General features: G+C 37.9%; 2 long non-coding RNA genes across 13 annotated transcripts in view; both read right to left on the reverse strand.

Moving 5' to 3' along the window:
- Positions 1 to 18,927, reverse strand: part of LOC122240411 — a 430,864-nt gene that overhangs the window by 354,350 nt on the left and 57,587 nt on the right. The window lies entirely within an intron of this gene.
- Positions 10,727 to 12,917, reverse strand: LOC122240412. Its single transcript, XR_006220143.1, has 2 exons — positions 12,876 to 12,917; positions 10,727 to 10,841 (listed from the first exon to the last, which is right to left on the reverse strand). It is a non-coding gene; the product is annotated as an uncharacterized LOC122240412 (long non-coding RNA).

The raw sequence follows: 18,927 nt of genomic DNA on the forward strand, positions 1-18,927 counted from the left end.
AAACAGTTACTAATATACGTCTTTCATAAAAATGAAGTGGCATTAACACCAACTTTTGAAAAGTGGGAGATACCTGTACTTCGTTTGGGAACATCACCATTCCACATCTAATTGATGTGTGATTATCTGTGATTTTGCTTTCTGTGTGTTCAGTTACCCATGATCAACAACAGTCCAGAAGCAGATGATCCTCGTTCTGGGGTAGCATCCAAAGGTCAGTGGTAGCCTAACACTACGTCACAACGCCTGTGTCATTCCTTCACTTCATATTGTCCCCTAGACATTTTATCATCTCACATCATCACAAGAAGGGTGAGTACAGTACAGTAAGATATTTTGGTATATAGAGAGAAACTACATTCACATAACTTTTATTACATTATATGATGACAATTGTTCTATTTCATTATTAGTTATTATTGCTAATCTCTTACTGTAACTAACTTCTAAATTAAACTTTATCAGACGTGTATGTATAGAAAAAAAAAAACATAGTATATATAGGGTTTGCTCCCATTTGCCATTTCAGGCATTCACTGGAGTTCTTGGAATGTATCCCCAACAGATAAGAGACTACTGTGAATGAAAGTGAGGAATCAGAATGTGAAAATTATTTGCCTTCTTGACTATTGTTCTTTGGAAAAAGAGACAAAACTCTAAGATTTTGGAGGGTGGGAGGGATGAAGAAACTCAGTATGTAACACATTGGGAGAAGAAGCAAACATACGATTCTAAAATTATGCAATACTTACTTTACAATGATGAAAACTGACATATACACAGAATCTAACAAAACAAGAAGTAAGCTTGACATTTGACATAACGATTATATCTTTAAAGACATAAAAAAATATTTGTCAATAATAAATATATTCAAAATGCACTTTACTTCCATTTAATGAATTATTTGTGTATTTCCTTATCTTTGGTTTTCAGACATTGGTGTGCTAATGAGGGTCCCTGTTTACTGGGTCTCTGTTCTAGAATATCTGACCTAGTGAAGACCTGGGAATCTGTTTTTTTTAACAAGTATTTATGGAGACATTATATTTTCCACCTGTGAAAATAAATCTCACTTTCACTGAATGCCTACTGTGTGCCACTTTTACAAATGATTTATTTCTTTACTCTTTATGCCAGTCTTTTGAGTTAAATATTGTTATCCACATTTTATTGACAGGTGAACTGAGGTAGAAGGAAGATGTTTCTCATGATCATATAACACATAAACAGTGGAATCAAAATTCAAACAGAAACTCATGATTCCAAAACACCATGCTCTTCCCTGCTTACTGACTATCATGATACAGACACATTCATAATCAATACTAGAAATAAAGGTAGGGTTTTGGGGGGGTGGAGGGGGGCATTAGAAAAGGATAAAATGAAATGTCAATGGAATGACAGTCTTTTTAATGATGTTTTCTAAATTCTCATCATGAAATCACAGCCCATTGAAGGGAAACGATAAAATAGGCACTGGATTGAGAGAGTAGTTTAAAATGAGAAATAAAATTGCATTTTCTAATTGAAGGTTAGTTAGTTATGAATAAACATGCCTGTAAACTGGTGATCCAATTCTAGTTAATCATATCTGTGCGTTTAACTATGTCAGGCACTCAAAATGTAGTTATAGAAAGGTCGACATTAGATTAAAACAAAGAAAAAATTTAAAAATGCTTTTCAATATAAAAAAAATTACTTCTTTATTGTCTTCATTTTTGCAATGTTTAAATTTCAGTTTTGCATTTAAAATTTATTACAGATGTGGAGTGACAACACTTTATAAGTTCCAAATTTATTTAGTATATTATTGGCAGAATTCTAAGATGCTTCCCAAGATACCCCTTACCCTCAGGGTGCACACTCTGCATAACACCCTCCCCTTGAGTGTGGGTGGGCATGAATTAATCAGGAGATGGCTTTCAGAACCAGAAGTCCAACAAGTTCAAAATGTGGGAGGGCCAACAGAGGGGGTTACATGCAGTTAACTACAGAAAGTCTTCAGGAGCTGACAGTAGCATTGGTCTATAGCCAGCAAGAGAACAGGGGCCTAAGTGCTACAACTCTGTGGAACTTAATTCTGCAAAAAGCCATATAAACTTGGAAAAAAAGAACTCCAAGCTCCAGAAAATGATGCACCTCAGCTGATAGCTTGATTTCAGCTTTGTGAGAGGCTAAGGAGAGAACATATATTAGCTAAGCCTGGACTTCTGATTTATGAAACCATGAAAGAGTATACTTGAATTGCCTTAAGCCTTCATGTACGCAGTAATTTGTTACACAAGAATAATAAAAAGAAATAAGTAAATAATATAAGTACCTGTTCTATGCCAGTACTTAACTCACATAGGGGTAACAGCCATGAACGTGATAGACAACATTCTCTGTCCTAATGAACCTAAGACAGTAATGGGGTAAAACTAACAATACACATGTAAAATAGAATAAATGTATACACAGATATTCAACAGTGGCAAGTTCTATGAAGAAAGTAAATATGATCTTCTCAATAGATGCCAAAAAAGAATTTGACAAAATGCAGCATCCTTTCTTGATAAAACCCTCAAGAAAGTAGGGATAGATGGAATATACCTTAACATCATAAAAGCCATAAATGAAAGAGCCACAGCCAACATCATCCTCAGTGGGAAAAACTGAGAGCTTTCCCCCTAAGGTCAGGAACCTGTCAGGGATGTCCACTCTGACCACTATTGTTCAGCACAGTACTGGAGGTCCTAATCTCAGCAATCAGACAACAAAAAGAAATTAAAGGCTTACAGATTGGCAAAGAAGAAATCAAACTTTCACTCTTCACAGACGAAATGATACTCTATGTGAAAAACCAGAAAGACTCCACTAAAAAACTGCTAGAACGGACACATGAATCCAGCAGTCACAGGATATAAAATCAATGCACAGAAATCTGTTGCATTTCTGTACACCAATAATGAAGCAGCAGAAAGAGAAATCAAGGAATCGATTCCATTTACAGTTGCACCAAAAGCCATAAGATATCTAGGAATAAACGTAACCAAAGAGGTAAGAGATCTGTACACTATGGAAACTATGGAAAGTTTATGAAAGAAATTGAAGAAGACACAAAGAAATGGAGAAACATCCCATGATCATATATTGGAAGAACAAATATTGTAAAAATGTCTATACTACCCAAAGCAATCTACACATTTAGTGCAATCCCTATCAAAATAACACCAGCATTCTTCACAGAGATAGAACAAACAACTCTAAAATTTTTATGGAACCAGAATAGACCCTGAATAACCAAAGTAATATTGAAAAAGAAAACCAAAACTGGAGGCATCGCAATCCCAGACTTTAAGCTATATTTCAAAGATGTAATCATCCAGACAGTATGGTACTGGCACAAGAACAGACACTCAGATCAATGGAACAGAATAGAGAACACAGAAATGGACCCACAACTATACGGTCAACTAATCTTCGACAAAGCAGGAAAGAGTATCCAATGGAAAAAATCTCTTTGACAAATGGTGCTGGGAAAACTGGACAGTGACATGCAGAAAAATGAACCTGGACCACTTTCTTACACCACACACAAAAATACATTCAAAATAGATGAAAGACCTAAATGTGAGACAAGAAACTACCAGAATCCTAGAGGAGAAAACATGCAGCAACTTCTTGAACCTCAGCCACAGCAACTTCTTATTAGACATGTCTCTGAAGTCAAGAGAAACAAAAGCAAAAATGAACTGTTGAGACCTCATCAAGATACAAAGTTTCTGCACAACGAAGGCACAACAAAACTAAAAGGCAACCAACGGAATGGAAGAAAATATTTGCAAATGACATATTGGATAAAGCGTTAGTATCCAAAATCTATAAAGAACTTATCAAACCCAACATCCAAAAAACAAATAATCTGGTGAAGAAATGGGCAAAAGACATGAAAAGATATTTTTCCAAAGAAGACATCCAGATGGCTACGGGACACATGAAAAGATACTCAACATCACTCAAAATCAGAGAAATACAAATCAAAATTACAGTGAGGTACCACCTCACACCTGTCAAAATGGCTAAAATGAACAACTCAGGAAACAACAGATGTTGGTGAGGATGTGGAGAAAGGGGTACACTTTTGCACTGTTGATGGGAACGCAAGCTGGTGCAACCACTCTGGAAAACAGTACAGAGGTTCCTCAAAAAATTAAAAATAGAACTACTCTACAACCCAGCAATGGCACTACTAGGTATTTATCCAAAGGAGACAATAATACTGACTTGAAGGGGTACATGCATCCCAATATTTATAGCAGCACTATCAACAATAGCCAAATTATGGAAAGACCCCAAATGTCCATCAATTGATGGATAAAGATGCGGTATATATACACAATGAAATATTACTCAGCGATCAAAAGAATGAAATCTTGCCATTTGCAACAGTGTGTATTATTATGCTAAGCAAAGTCAGTCAGAAAAAGACAAATATATGGTTTCACTCATGTGGAACTTAAGAAACAAAATAGATGAACATAGCAGAAAGAAAGGAAAAAGAAAATACAAACATAAAGGGAGACAAACCATAAGAGACCCTTAAATACAGAGAACAAACTGAGGGCTGTTTGGGGAGGGGGGAGGGCTAAATTCGTGATGGGCATAAGGAGGGCACTTGCTTGGATGAACACTGGGAGTTATATGGAAATGATGAATCCCTGGATTCTACTCCTGAAACCATTATTACACTTCTGTTAACTAAGATTTAAATAAAAAATAAATTAAAATAAAATAATAAAATAAAATAAAATAAAATAAAATAAAATAAAATAAAATAAAATAAAACAAGAAGGAAAGTAAAGTAGGGCAACAGTGAGAAACTGACTGATGGGGACAGGGGTGGAACTTAACCCAGTACAGTCAGGGAATAACTATCAGAATAGATAGAAATGGCGTCAAGGCCAAAATGATGAAAAGGAGGCACCACATAAAAACTGCAGTATGGATCTTATTCTAAACACTTCAAAGAGCTGTATACATGGGGCAGTGGTGTTTATCTGAATTACTCTTTGAGAAGATGTCACAGTGAAAAATGAACTGAATGGAGGGTAGGGGGAGAGTGCAGAGAGACAATGGTGGAATCATTGTCCAAGAGGAACCTTGCCCATTGCAGAGATTTCACCATCACCCAGGACTGTTAAGAAGGACAAGGCTGGGAAGATAATCCGCAGACTAGAAAGGGGAATTTCACAAAATGTTGTCATGGTCATATATTATAGACACTTTCATTCATAATTTTCAGCAAAGACATTTTTCTCTAGGGTATTTCCAAATCCATATAACAAAGACCTCGATCACAAGATGAGTGGGAGGAAAGCAAGATGGCGGGGCAAGATGGACCTGAAAATTCTGGTAACCTAGTCCAAAAACCAAAAAAATGACCTGAGATTTCCAACAAATTAGTAGCCCAGAGAAAACTGAACTTTAAACTTTTACATATTTAAAATATTTTTTAACCTTATCCCAAGTGACATTCAAAGCCTGACCATCATTTTTCCCCTAGTAACAAAGCATAGTATTCAGCTAACATTTTTTTTTTTTTTTTGGTCAAGAATATAAATGTTGAAACTATGTAACAAATGCTACTTTGTTCAAGATTAACTTATTATGATCGGAGTAAGTGTTAGACTTTCAAAAAATTAGAAATTTCTTCACACATTCTTCATAATAACACGGCAGTGTTCTGCAATGAAGAAAAATGTGAATGTGGCATATATTTATGTATACTTTTAAATGTGAGCATTTTATTCTGCATATCTCTCAGACTAATAAGAAAGAATAACACAGTGTACAGAAAAGTAAACCTAAGGATTTTCTTCAGAATTAATTTACAACAACATGTAAAATTTAAAACATGTTTTCAAATAAAATTCCCAACTCTAATTAGTCCCAAAGAGAGAGGTTACAATGGAGTAGAATAAAATTTTCTTCTCTCCCTCCTTGCTTTCATGTCTTTCTATTTTCATCCCTTGAGCAAGCTATTACAGACAGAATTGTGTCCCCTCAAAATTCATGTTGAAGTTCAAAGTGACTGTATTTGGAGACAGTCTCTAAGGAAGTAACAAGGTTAAATGAGGTCATAAGGGTGGGGCCCTAATCAGATAAGATTTTTGTCTCTACAAAAACGGACAACAGAGATCTCTCAGGGAAAAAAGCAATGTAAGGACACAGAGCAGCCAGGAAAAATGTTCTCATCAGAAACCAACCTTGATGATTCTTTGATCCTGGACTTCTGTACTCTAGAACCATGACAACATAAAGTTCTGTTGCTTAAGCCACTCAGTCTGTGGAATTTTGTTGTAGCAGCCAGAGCAGACAATACACAAACTGAATTCAAAAATCAGAAAACTATCATATAACCACGTAATTAGAACATCCATGATATTGGTAACTTCAAAGAAGTTCAGTTTTATATGAGCAGATCAACATCCTTCATCTACCAGCTAGTGGACATATTTGTTTTTGATTATAGGCATAAATATGGGGTCCCCTGAGCTTTGGGATCATTAATGTTGAATTGATAATTGAATATCACTTTTGTTTTAATACTTAAGATTTTGACCAGTTTTCGTTGTATTCTTAACAAAGTTAGCTTTGCCTTGTTCTGAATTGAAGATGATTTTAGTAAACATCCATAGGAAGCAATTTGTTTATTAAAATAATAGACATTGACTAAATTCCCTTTATTTCATACAGTTTTTCTTGTAATTATTGAGGACTCATCTAATTTCCATATGCAAATAAATACATAAATCAGCAAGAACACCAATAATAATGTAAAAGAAAAGGCTACACTTATATCACATTATTCAGAAGGAGTTTATTATCTTACATTTCTAGAGGTCAGAAGTCCAAAACGCGGTCCTGTAGGACCAAAAGCAAGGTGTCAGGAGAGCTGTGTTCACTTCAGAAACTCTAGGGCAGTATCTGTCCCGTGACATTTTGAGCTTTTAGAAACTACCTCCATGTTTTGGCTCATGGCCCCCTTCCAGCAATGGTACCCGACTGACTCTGCTTGCCTCATCACATCTCCTTTTCTGACTCTGGCCCTTCTTCCTGGTTCCTATAACAAGCCTTGTGTTTACACTGGACCTACCCAGGTAATCCAGGATCTTCTCATCCCAAGATCCTTAACTTAATCACATATGCAAAATGCCACGTAAGGTAGTATACTGACAGATTTGGGGGATTAGGCTATGGACATTTTGGCAAGGAGCATTACTTTGTCGATCACCACACAGCTGCCCTAGTATTTCTATTTATTATGTATGTTGATTTTGAAGGTAGAATTTGAAGATAAATTTAACTGTGTGTAGTTCATGCTAAAGGAGACAATATGAAAACCTAAAATACGATGATGATGAAAATTAACGTGTAAATTCTTTTTTCTTAAAGTTTATTTTTGAGAGAGAGAGAGAGAGCAGGGGAGGGGCAGAGAGAGAAAGGGAGAATGAGAGAATCCCAAGCAGGCTCTGTGCTGTCAGCACAGAGCCCAAACTGGGGCTCAAACTCACAAGCCATGAAATCGTGACCTGGGCTGAAATAAAGAGTCAAACGCTTAACCAACTAAGCCACCCAGTTGCCCCTAATGTGTAAATTCTTAAATAAGGCTTCTTTTTATTTGTAGTGAAAATGTTTGTTCTAGAAAAGGTACCATCACACAGAGTACACTGGAACCCTACAACACATTAAAGCCATTATAAAAGTGCTTTGCCAATATTTACACCTTGCAGAAAAGAAGTCTTAAAATATTGGTATAAGATGTGTCAACAAAGAACTAAAACAACTTAGGAGTAGATTCCTTTTTATTTGGGAAAAGTACAATTGTGCTCTGAGCTGTGAGGTATAATACTGTCAGTGTGTTAATAATAAATACCATTAATTAATAGATTCTTACTATGTGTTAATTGCCACGCTACAGCCTTTATATGTTTTCTCATTCTGTGAGTTATACACTGTTGGGATTCCATTGTACAGATGCAAAAACTGAGGTTTCAGAAGACTTAGTGTCCTTCCCTATTACTACACAAGTGGAACTGGCATTCCATCTCAGATCTGCTCACAATTATGTGATAGGACAAGGTGGTTTCAGTTACCATGGGATTTTCATCAGAAAAGGCACAGATATTTCTGAACAGCTCTGGTTACTATTGTTAATTTGCCTTTCACACTACCCCTGGGAAAATTTACATTTTCTTTTTTTTTAAGTTTGTTTATTTATTTTAAGAAAGAGAGCATGCAGAGAGGGGCAGAGAGAGACAGATAGAGAGGAGAGAGAAAGGGAGAGAGAGAGAGAGAGAGAGAGAGAGAGAGAGAGAGAGAGAGTCTCAAGCAGACTCTGCACTGTCAGCACTGAGCCCAACAAAGGGCTCAAACCCATGAACCCATGAATTTGAGAGAGAGAGAGACAGAGAGAGAGAGAGAGAGAGAGAGAGAGAGAACGAACACACAAGCTGGGGGGGGGGGCGTGGGGGGTGGTTGCAGAGAATCTTAAGCAGGCTCCACATTCAGAGCAGAGCCCTACGCAGGGCTCCATCCCACAACCCTAGGATCATGACCTGAACTGAAATCAAGAGTCTAAAGCTCAACCAACTGAGCCACCCAGGGGCACCTATATTATATGTTCTACCATTTAGAGTAGGAACCTGAGGTCAAACAACTATATTTCAATTACTCTTCAGTTTATTAACTTTCTGCATTATAGCATATAATGTATGAAAATAATTGAATTTCAAGTCAGATCTTAATATCAAAATATGGTGTTTCTCTGAAACTATGCAGATTATATATATGTATATGTACATGTATAACTATATATTATATATATTTAATTTTGAAATTGGCCACTTGGTTTGAAAAGAACACAGAATTGGAAAAAAAACATGAACTGGATTTGAATTTGTATTTTGCAACTTTCTATATGGAAAATAATTAATTTCCCATGGCCTTAGGTTCCTTATATTTAAAATGGGGAGAACATTACTGATCTCATGAGATTGTTATGTATGTTCTCAAAAAAACTAGGTTCCTTCCTTAATGGAGTGTTAGTTTTCAAACATTCTCAAGAGACAGAACTCTCCCCTTTTCCCTGAGTATTTTGCCACTTATATTCTAAAGCCTCTGGAATTGGGGGGTGGAGGAGAGCCACTTTTTCTCTTATTGTGTTGAGTGATGATGGTCCTTGAACACAAAACCAGAAGAAACAAACAAACAAACAAAAACAAAAAGGGGGAACTGTGGAGAACAAGCTTAGCAAATTCCCTGAACTTGCACAGATGGGTTAACAAGGCATAAAGAATTAGGAAGCCATAGGATGCTCACACCCAAGCTTGGGCAAACAAGATTAGGTAAATAGGTATAGACAGGGTGAGGCAAAGACCCCAGTATAAATAGGGTGGGGCAGAGGCCCCAGTATAGATAGGGCGTGGCCAAGACCCCAGCATAGAACAAAGGTATATGAGGTACACAAGATTAGGTATTCAGGGCAGAAACACCTCCCCCAATTTAGTACTATAGCATAAAGCTGCTTTCACAGGAAGGAAGGACCAAATTAGGTAAACAGGTAAATAAGGCGAAGGACTGCTGAGGGGTGAAGTTGCCCAGAGGGTAGCTAATTAGCAAAAGAAAGGTGCCTTGTTGACCCTCAGGTAGCAAGCTCTGTCTTTCTTGTCCCCTAGACCAGTTTAGGTAAACAGAGATGGTGCCTCAGGTTTGCGGTAAACAACCTGCTGCCTGGCACCAGGATTTTATTTTGTATTAACCCAACTCCCTAACCCCGCATAGATTCAAAACCCCCTTTCCCTCACACCCATGAGTTAATGTTCACAGTTTCATTGTCTCTTTGTGTACATCCATCACCATGTTTGTAAGCCTTCTGATTCTAATAAAAATGGAGCAAGGACCCTTAATCGGGGCTCTTGTCTTCTCCTGGACATTAGTCATCTCTTGCATTTTTATTTTTATTTTTTAATTTTTTAACGTTTCTTTATTTTTGAGACAGAGAGATGCAGAGTGTGCACGGGGACAGAGACAGAGAGACACAGAATATAAGGCAGGCCCCAGACTCTGAGCTGTCAGCACAGAGCCTGACACAGGGCTGGAACTGCATGATCATGACCTGAGCTGACGTTGGACGCTTAACCTACTGAGCCACCCAGGCGCCTTTCAATCACATTTTTAATCCTGTGCCCCACTTTCTCACTGGACAAGAAGGAACTCCAGACTCAGAGTCTACAACATTTTGTTTTCAACTTAGTTTTTTGTTTTGTTTTGAATTATATTTTCAGTTGCTTTGAGCAAGATTGGTCATTACTCCATCATAAATGATTCTTGAACATTTCACAATGAGTAAATTGCAGTGGGATTCATGAGAAATTTTCCAGTTTGCCACCTTTCTTTTCACTCTTTCTTTCTGCCTTCTGAAGAGATGCCAACATACTTAGTGTACATAAAAAGCCAAAATGCCTCTGAGTTTTGAGCCCAATGCTAAGCAGAACATATGAAAAACCAACAATAAATAATTTATTAAATGTAGCTTTTTGAGAGAAGGCAATTTCATGTTTTAACAAACTCAAGCTGGAATAATAGAGGGGTCTTCTGACACCCAAGGCCAGCAGTAACTTGACTCTGTAGAGGCTGAGCTCTGGACTGAGCTTTGAGACAGGAAAGACACCATCCATAATCATATTCTTAGAAATATTTTATTGAGGTTCCAAACTCTTCTGGGCACATTTACTTCATCTTTTACTTGCTTGGTGTGGAAAAGCAATTACTCTGTGGTGATGGTGCAGTCAAATCTGTAAACAGTTATTACATTTCAATTAGAGCTGCATGAAACTCTATATATGTAGTTTTCTGGGAATTAATATAAAGCTTTTGTGATGTTTCAATTCACAAGGGGTCCTACCCCACACATTTGACTCTCAGCAAAACTCAGATGCATTCAGATGTCAAGGACTATTTTCCCAGCATAAAGCATTTGGCCTGGGGTTAAATTTTCCTGAAATATATCGGTCAGTAGTAAAAAACCCCAAGTCTTCCAGTTACCCCATGGCTTTTGCCAAGAGAAGTCAACTTAGACTAGCTCTCTAGTATGAAAAGAAGATTCTGGTAAATCTTGTGTCAAAAAAAAAAAAAAAAACCATGTACTTGATCACATTCACAGTCTTCCTTGGATCCTCATAAACCATTGAAACACAAACAAGAATTTTTCATTATCAGTAACAAGAATGGTGAGTTGGAGGGATGGGAAGATGGAAACTAGTATTTATTAAACAGCTACAATACTCCAGTTCCTTTTCCTGGATTATCTCTTTAAATTCTTGCATCAACACAGCAAGGTAAGAATTACATGTCACCATTCTCTAGTTGGGAAAAATTTCGATTCAGATTAAGAAACTTGCCCCGATCTACCAGGTGAATCGATGGTGGTACTCAAAATGAGCCTAGGTCTCTGTTTCCAGAGTCCATGATGCTTCTTCCATCGGTGCAGAGATTTGGAGAATGTGCTTAATGTTTGTCTTCTTCCTTTTCCTTTGCATTCCTCATCATGGTCCACGAGTGCCTTTCAGAACAGCCTGACTGACCTGTCCACTCTCTGTACTAGTACGGCTGATTCTCTTTAAATTTTCTATGTTACTCAAGGAAAAAATGCAAGCAACAAAGTCAAATGATGAAGAAACCGTTCTCCTCACTCCTAAATGTGTTACATATGGTGGTGGGGGCAGGGACAGACCACAAGCAGCATTTACTAAGGAGGATTTCGCACTTCCATCAGCTACCATGAAAGATAACATATGGACTGAACGTTTATTCCAAGCAACAGATTTGTTTCTAGTTACTCTCCAGAAGTTGAATGAAAGAGAGAGAGGGAAAAAAAAAACACCTTTTAACAGCCATCTGAAAATACTCTCCAAATGAGAGAAATAAGGTTGATCTTTTTTCAGACTACGGAATTAACATTTTAAAAAATGAGTCATACTGATTCAATTTAAATGTATTTATTGAGCTACTATCACTATGAATCTACCTCTTTTTTGAGGAAGACATGCCGTGTGTCCTCAAAAGCTTAAGTTCTGTTTTTTGGAGGAAAGGCATTCTTGCTATAATAGACTTATTACACATTTGTTCTATACTATTGTCAAGTTATTTCTTTTCATTTATTTTGATCATTATCATATATGTAACCTGCCTTTTCAATATCATGATAGAGATGAAAATTTGTGTCAATAAATGGGGACACCTTCCTGTTTCCCATCATTTTATTTATAATCAATCATTTGCTTCGTGTACCCCAGTTATTGGTTTAGATCTGGAAAGATTCATAACTTTTGGCATTGCAAAATTCTTCAGGCTGAGAACAAAGGTGTTGTCGGGAAACCAAAATTTAGAAGTTAAGTTCAAATTGTTTCTAGCCTCCAGGCTCCTGACATATAAAAGTATTAACAACATATGTCTAGTTATATTTTTAAACCACATGAGAGTTAAGTAGGATGAGCCTCTTTGAAATATTGTGCTTTTTGAAAATAGAAAGCAAAAGAAAATGAAAGAGAAAGCCTATAATTGCCTTCAAAAAATACATATTTGAACTTTTCTCATGCTCTCAGGTAAACCAATCTTATAAATGGGCCCTATTCTGTTCTTGGACCTTTCTTTCTGTTAGCCATCACTTCTTTTAAGGCTAAGTTGAATGTTCTTCACCTTCAAGAAGCCGTCTCTGACAAGCTCATTCCTTCTCCCCATTAAGACTTTCTCCTTTTTTCAGTGATTGTCAGTGTGTGTACATGAGGTTCAATCTTGCTTTGTAATTGTGCCTTTCAATAGCTACTTACCTGACCTTCTGAAAGAAGAAATTTCTTTTGGAAATTCTTTGCAGCGAGGGCTGATCATATTAAGAAAAAAAAAGAAAGACTAAAATTTAGACCTCTGTAGCCTGAGAAACAAATGCTTATCAAAACAGAAAGTAGGTTTAAAATGGATGTGAAATTATCATCAAATGCTGTTGTTAAGTAAATAAAAGATGTAGTCTTTAAAATTGCAGTCATGGGGGAGGGAGATAAAAATTGCGTCTTTAAGACATAAATAAATTTAGAGTTGGAGGATCTAGTGTGGGCTGTCAAATACTGGTGGATATTTTGAAAACATCCCCTTATCTTGTGAGTGCTGTTTTTCCAGGAAGTCCAGCCTTCCCATGCCGTAACTTTCATCTCCCTGAGACTGAAGTAGGGTTCTGACACTATGTGCTAAGCTTTGTCTTGGAAGACGTCTCAGTTTACTAAAGCCTCAGATTTTCTCCAGCCTCAATTAATCTTATATCATGCAAATCATATACGGATATTCCAAACATAGACAACCTGACGTATCCAGAATTGAACTCTTGATCTTCCACTCTAAACTTCTTCCTACCATCATGGCAAACTTCCTCTTTCCAGTCATTCATACTAAAATATTGAGAGGGGCGCCTGGGTGGCTCAGTCGGTTAAGCGGCCGACTTCAGCTCGGGTCATGGTCTCGCGGTCAGTGAGTTCAAGCCCCACGTCGGGCTCTGTGCTGACAGCTCAGAGCCTGGAGCCTGTTTCAGATTCTGTGTCTCCCTCTCTCTGACTCTCCCCCTTTCATGCTCTGTCTCTCTCTGTCTCAAAAATAAATAGACGTTAAAAAAAATTTTTTTTAAATAAAAAAAATAAAATAAAATATTGAGAGTCTTGATTTTCCCCTTTCTTTCTCTCACACCAATATTCTTTAAAAGTGTCAAGATCATGAACAACAAGGGAAGACTGAGCAATGGTCACAGACCAGAGGAAACTAAGGAGACAGTGACTAAATGCAACGTGGTATTCTGGATTGGATTCTAGAACAGAAAAGTGACATTACTGGAAACCCTAGTGAAATCTGAATAAAGTCTATATTGTATTGTATCAATGTGAATTTTTTTAAGTTGTATTTATTTATTTATTTTGAGAGAGACAGAGAGGGAGTGTGAGCAGGGGAGGGGCAGAGAGACAGGGAGAGAGGGAGCATCCCAAGCAGGCTCTGCGCAGTCAGTGCACAGAGCCCAACGTGGGGCTCGAACCCACGAAACTCTGAGATCACGACCTGAGACAAAAACAAGAGCCCTCTGCTTAACAGACTGAGCCACCCAGGTGCCTCCCGCCTCCAATGTGAATTTCTAAGTTTCGGCAACTGCGCTACAGTTATGTAAGATGTAGACATTAGGGATACCTGACTAAAGGGATTGAGGGAATTCCCTTTACTATCTTTATAACTCTGCATCTAAAGTAATTTAAAATAAAATAATAATAATAATAATAATTAAAGTTGTGAATACATGAGATAATACCTGTAAAAATATTTATAAATTGTATAGAGCTGCCACAGTGCCATAACGTTAGGCATTATGATTATGTACATAATGATAATGAAAAGCTGTGCTTTAGAAGATGAGGGTATGCTTAATAATTGGGTGGTTTGAACTGACCAGCCCATTTTGCAAAATCAATGAAATAGCTTCAGTGTAGCTCAAATTTTAAGTGAAGACAGTAGTGAAGACAAATTTTAAGTGAAGACAGTAGCTTCAGTGTAGCTCAAGTTTTACGTGAAGACAGCTTCAGTGTAGCTCAAATTTTAAGTGAAATTTTAAGTGAAGACAGTAGCTCAAATTTTAAGTGAAGACAGTAGATGGCCCTCTGTGAACCTCACCTCTTGGCCTTTACACCCTTTTGGACTTCCCTCCCGCACTAAATAGGGCCAACTATTTGTAACCTGTAGAACAGTGAGGAAATGTAGTGTTGGCCCTGTAGAATAGGGCCAACAATGTGTAACCTGTAGAACCGTGAGGAAATGATAGTGCATGATTTCCAAGACTAAGTCATTAAAGACATTATGACTTTTGCCTTGCTATCTTGGAGTGATCATTCCAGAGGAAATCAGCCACCATATTTTGAGGATACACAAGGAGTCTATGGAGAGGCCCATGTGGGGAGAAACTGAAGTCTCTTGCCAACTTTCAGCACCGTGTGAGTAAGTCTTCTTGAAAGCAGATCCTCCAGGCCCAGCCGCGTCTTAAGATGATGCAGCCCCTGCAAATGCCTCGTCTGCAACCTTATAAGAGACCCTGAGCCAGAAACATCCAGCTAAGCCACATCTGCAGTCTTGACTCAAAGAAACAATGAATGCTTATCGTCTTATACCATTAAGCTATACAGTAATTCATAGATACTAACAGATAACTAATACAACAGCCTTTAAAACATAAGCAATAAGTGTTTGTCTCAAGATATCACGACATAAAGCCAATGGTCGGGCAAAAATAGACAAAAATAAGTCATATTCTGGTAGTAATTTCGTGAGAAATGTAGCTGTTTTTTTTCTTTTTTTCTCTCATTCTTCCTTCTTTCCTTTCCTTCCTTCCTTCCTTCCTTCCTTCCTTCCTTCCTTCCTTCCTTCCTTCTTCCCTCCCTCCTTCTCTCCCTCACTCCCTCTCTCTTCCTTCCTTCCTCTCTTCCTTTCTTCCTTCCTTCCTTCCTTCCTTCCTTTCCTCTTCCTCTTTCTTTCTTTCTTTCTTTCTTTCTTTCTTTCTTTCTTTCTTTCTTTCTCTTCTCCTCTGTCTTATTTGTTATGATAGTCCAGGTTTGTGTTTACCTAGAAAGTAGGTTTTTGCTACTCCTGTTGCAACAGTTGTCACTGAAGAGTATGCTTCTTTCAGCTACAGATCCTCTTGCTGCTCTTGTTTTGTTTGTTTGTAATCATCAAAATAGCAGGTGTCCCCTTCTGGAAGTATTATTCAGGGACTACAGACATGACGTTTCTCCACTCAGAATTTGAGCAGAAAGAGCACAGGTTTGAGATTGCAGATTCCAGTGCTGCTTTGGGAAACATTTGGGAGAGGTTCCAATTCTTCCATCTTAAGTGTTACAAGTGTCCACCTGTGACATGAGGAGGTAAAGCAAACGCTATCTGAGCTTCCTAAAGCTTCCTAAGGCCTCACGACTACTTTGAAAAAATGGAAGTGTCCTGTAGCTTGCTTCTTTTGAATGAAATAATTTAGCCTCACTTAATTCAGACAAAAGGTGTAAATGTCACAGAACAACCATTCACCAATCACAGTCCTCAGGAAGTAGGCAAAACCCCAGACTTAAATATGTAAATGGCATGAATCTAACTTCGGTGGCTGCAAAATGAAACCTTTGTCTCACTGAACAGCCTGTCTTGTGACGCGGGGGTTCCGCATTTTATCCCATATAATTCTTCCTGGAATTGGTATTTTAAAACTGAGAAGCAATTTAGAGTGCTGCCTAGCCTTGCTCTATCAGCCCAGGCCAACGTTCATGACACATTTTAATAGAATAATAGGCAGTTGGGCACCTAAACTTTACCCTGCTCTGGATCATGTTTGGCAGCTGTGCTTTTTATTCATCAGTCTGATTGAAACTGCTTTCCTGACAGAAGCAAAGATACTCTTCTTTGTTTAGGATTTCCATAAAAGGCAAAATGGAAGTCTTTGCAGACAGAATGGCGTGCCTGAATAAATTTATTTTCCTAGGCTTCTAGCCACAATAGTGAGCAAACAAAGGCCTCTCACCTACACCTACACCTTACCAATACACCACAGGATAGCAAATTTACAAGATTAAATAATACTCATTTGCTTTGACTTCCTCCTTCTGTCTTAAATCATTGTCCAAACTCGCATTTTTAAATCTTGCCTTTATAATTCTTAGCATTTAGCCCTGGGCTATTTGAGAAATATATGGCTCTGGGTGTGTTTGTCTGTGTCTATGTGTGTACAAACACATTGTCTAGGATGATGGGGGAGGAAGACTGGGCTGTTTTTTTGTTTTTTTTTTTTCCTAATCCTCTTTCTTTATAGAGAACAGACCTCAAAGGGTTTCCTTTCCTAGCTTAACGTCTTTTCCAAGCATAATGATTCTAGACAGACCAAACAACTGACCAGTGATCCATTGTATTTTTAATCATTTACAGTCGGATTCCTACACGGTGGTGCCTAGTATTTGGTTTTGAAGAATGCTTTCTTGGGGAACACATTCAATCCAGCATTTCTGAGCAATAAATTACCTGTGTTTGGGGGCCCTTGACAGCCTGTATTATTTTGCCCTTGTTGAAAATAATGGATGATTTGGAACAATGCTCCCTTTTGAATTAAAATATAAAAGGTTAGAGTTTCAGAGTTCAAGATAATGAGTGGGCCCAACAAGCAGCCTGGGCCCAAGTCTCCCCAAGAGAGGAAAGACAGGGACATGAAGACATGGGGGAGAGAAGGCATAAACATAAGCATGTGTACAGACACATTTTTTTTTCCAGGGTTGGGAAAATGATTTTGTATCCTGCACTGCCCCAGATGTTCAGTCAACTATATAGTTGTAGTTGCACTAACATGAGGCAGAGCAGAGCTTTGTGCAAATATTATGATCGTCCTGAAACACCCGGGGGAAAGCTGTGGTCTCCTGTTTGGCTGCTGAGCTAACCTCTATCTATCCCCAACTGGAAGGTGGGGGGCAGAGGGCAGGGGCACTGCAACTGTTGGCACTGTGGATAGATCACAAGGGAAAATGCTTTTTACCTGAAATGCATCTGTTTGCATACTGGTGAAAATTAATTATCATATATTAAATTACAACACTATTGTTTAAATGCTTAGAAGAAAAGGACAATTATTTTCATATGTAAGTATATATGTACATATAGGTAGCCCCCAGAGCAGGAAATAATCCCAAAGTAGTGATGTCACTTAGAATTGGGACTATCTTTTGCCATATAAATAACGTTGGGTAGTGGCTAGGTTTCCGGGCTAAGCAGAAGTGATCTGAATTCTCAGTTTTGTTAAACTAGAGTTTTAAGATTTAAGTTTAAAAGTTAGGATGCTATCCAGAGGAAATATACCACATGGGTTAAGAATCAGATGCTCACCTTTGAATCCACTTTGAATCCACTGGTAGTGTTACTTTGAGAAAGGTTTGTGACCTCTCTGAACCCCAATTTCCTAGTCTGTACATTATAGGGATCAGCGAACTATGGCCTGTGGGCCAAATCTGGCTCACCACTTGTTTTGGTACAGCTTACAAGTTCATTTTTAAAAATATTTTTAAGTGGGGGTGCCTGGGTGGCTCAGTCAGTTGAGCGTCTGACTTCAGCTCAGGTCATGATCAAACAGTCCATGAGCTTGAGCCCCACGTCGGGCTCTGTGCTGACAGCTCAGAGCCTGGAGCCTGCTTCGGATTCTGTGTCTCCCTCTCTCTGCCCCTCCCCCACTCATGCTCTGTCTCTCTCTCTCTCTCTCTCTCTCTCTCTCTCTGTCAAAAATAAGCATTAACAATTTTTTTAAATAAGTAAATAAATAAAATAAAAATATTTTAAGTGTTAAAATTAAAGGAAGAATAATGTTTCACGACACGTGAACACCATGTGAAAGTTATATTTCATGATCCATAAATAAAGTTTAATTGTAACATAGCCAGCTTATTTGCTTGCAGATGGTCTGCTTTCTATGCTATTGTTTAGTTATGAGGCAGAAAGTTATGATCCGGGCCACATAGCCTACAGAAACTAATATATTTAATCTGTGGCCCTTTACAGAAAACGTTTGTCTAATCCTACTGTAATACCTATCTTACAGCACTGTCACGAGGGTTGAATGTTTAAAAAAAGTGTTAAAATAAACACACGGAATCAGAGTGAAGAAGCTCTGGGCTAATGCTACCCCTGAAAATGAATATGTAGCTGTGTGCGTGGACTTCACAAAGACAGGAAAAAAAGACAAAGCTGGGAAATAACTCCAACATACTAGCATTTCTCTTCAATTTAGAAGAATGAGTGATGGTGTTACAGGGTGTTTACAGAAAAATAGAATTGTCCCAATTTTGTCAA

Source organism: Panthera tigris, chromosome B4 (genome assembly GCF_018350195.1).
Source record: "Panthera tigris isolate Pti1 chromosome B4, P.tigris_Pti1_mat1.1, whole genome shotgun sequence".
In the NCBI taxonomy this organism is placed as follows: domain Eukaryota; kingdom Metazoa; phylum Chordata; class Mammalia; order Carnivora; family Felidae; genus Panthera; species Panthera tigris.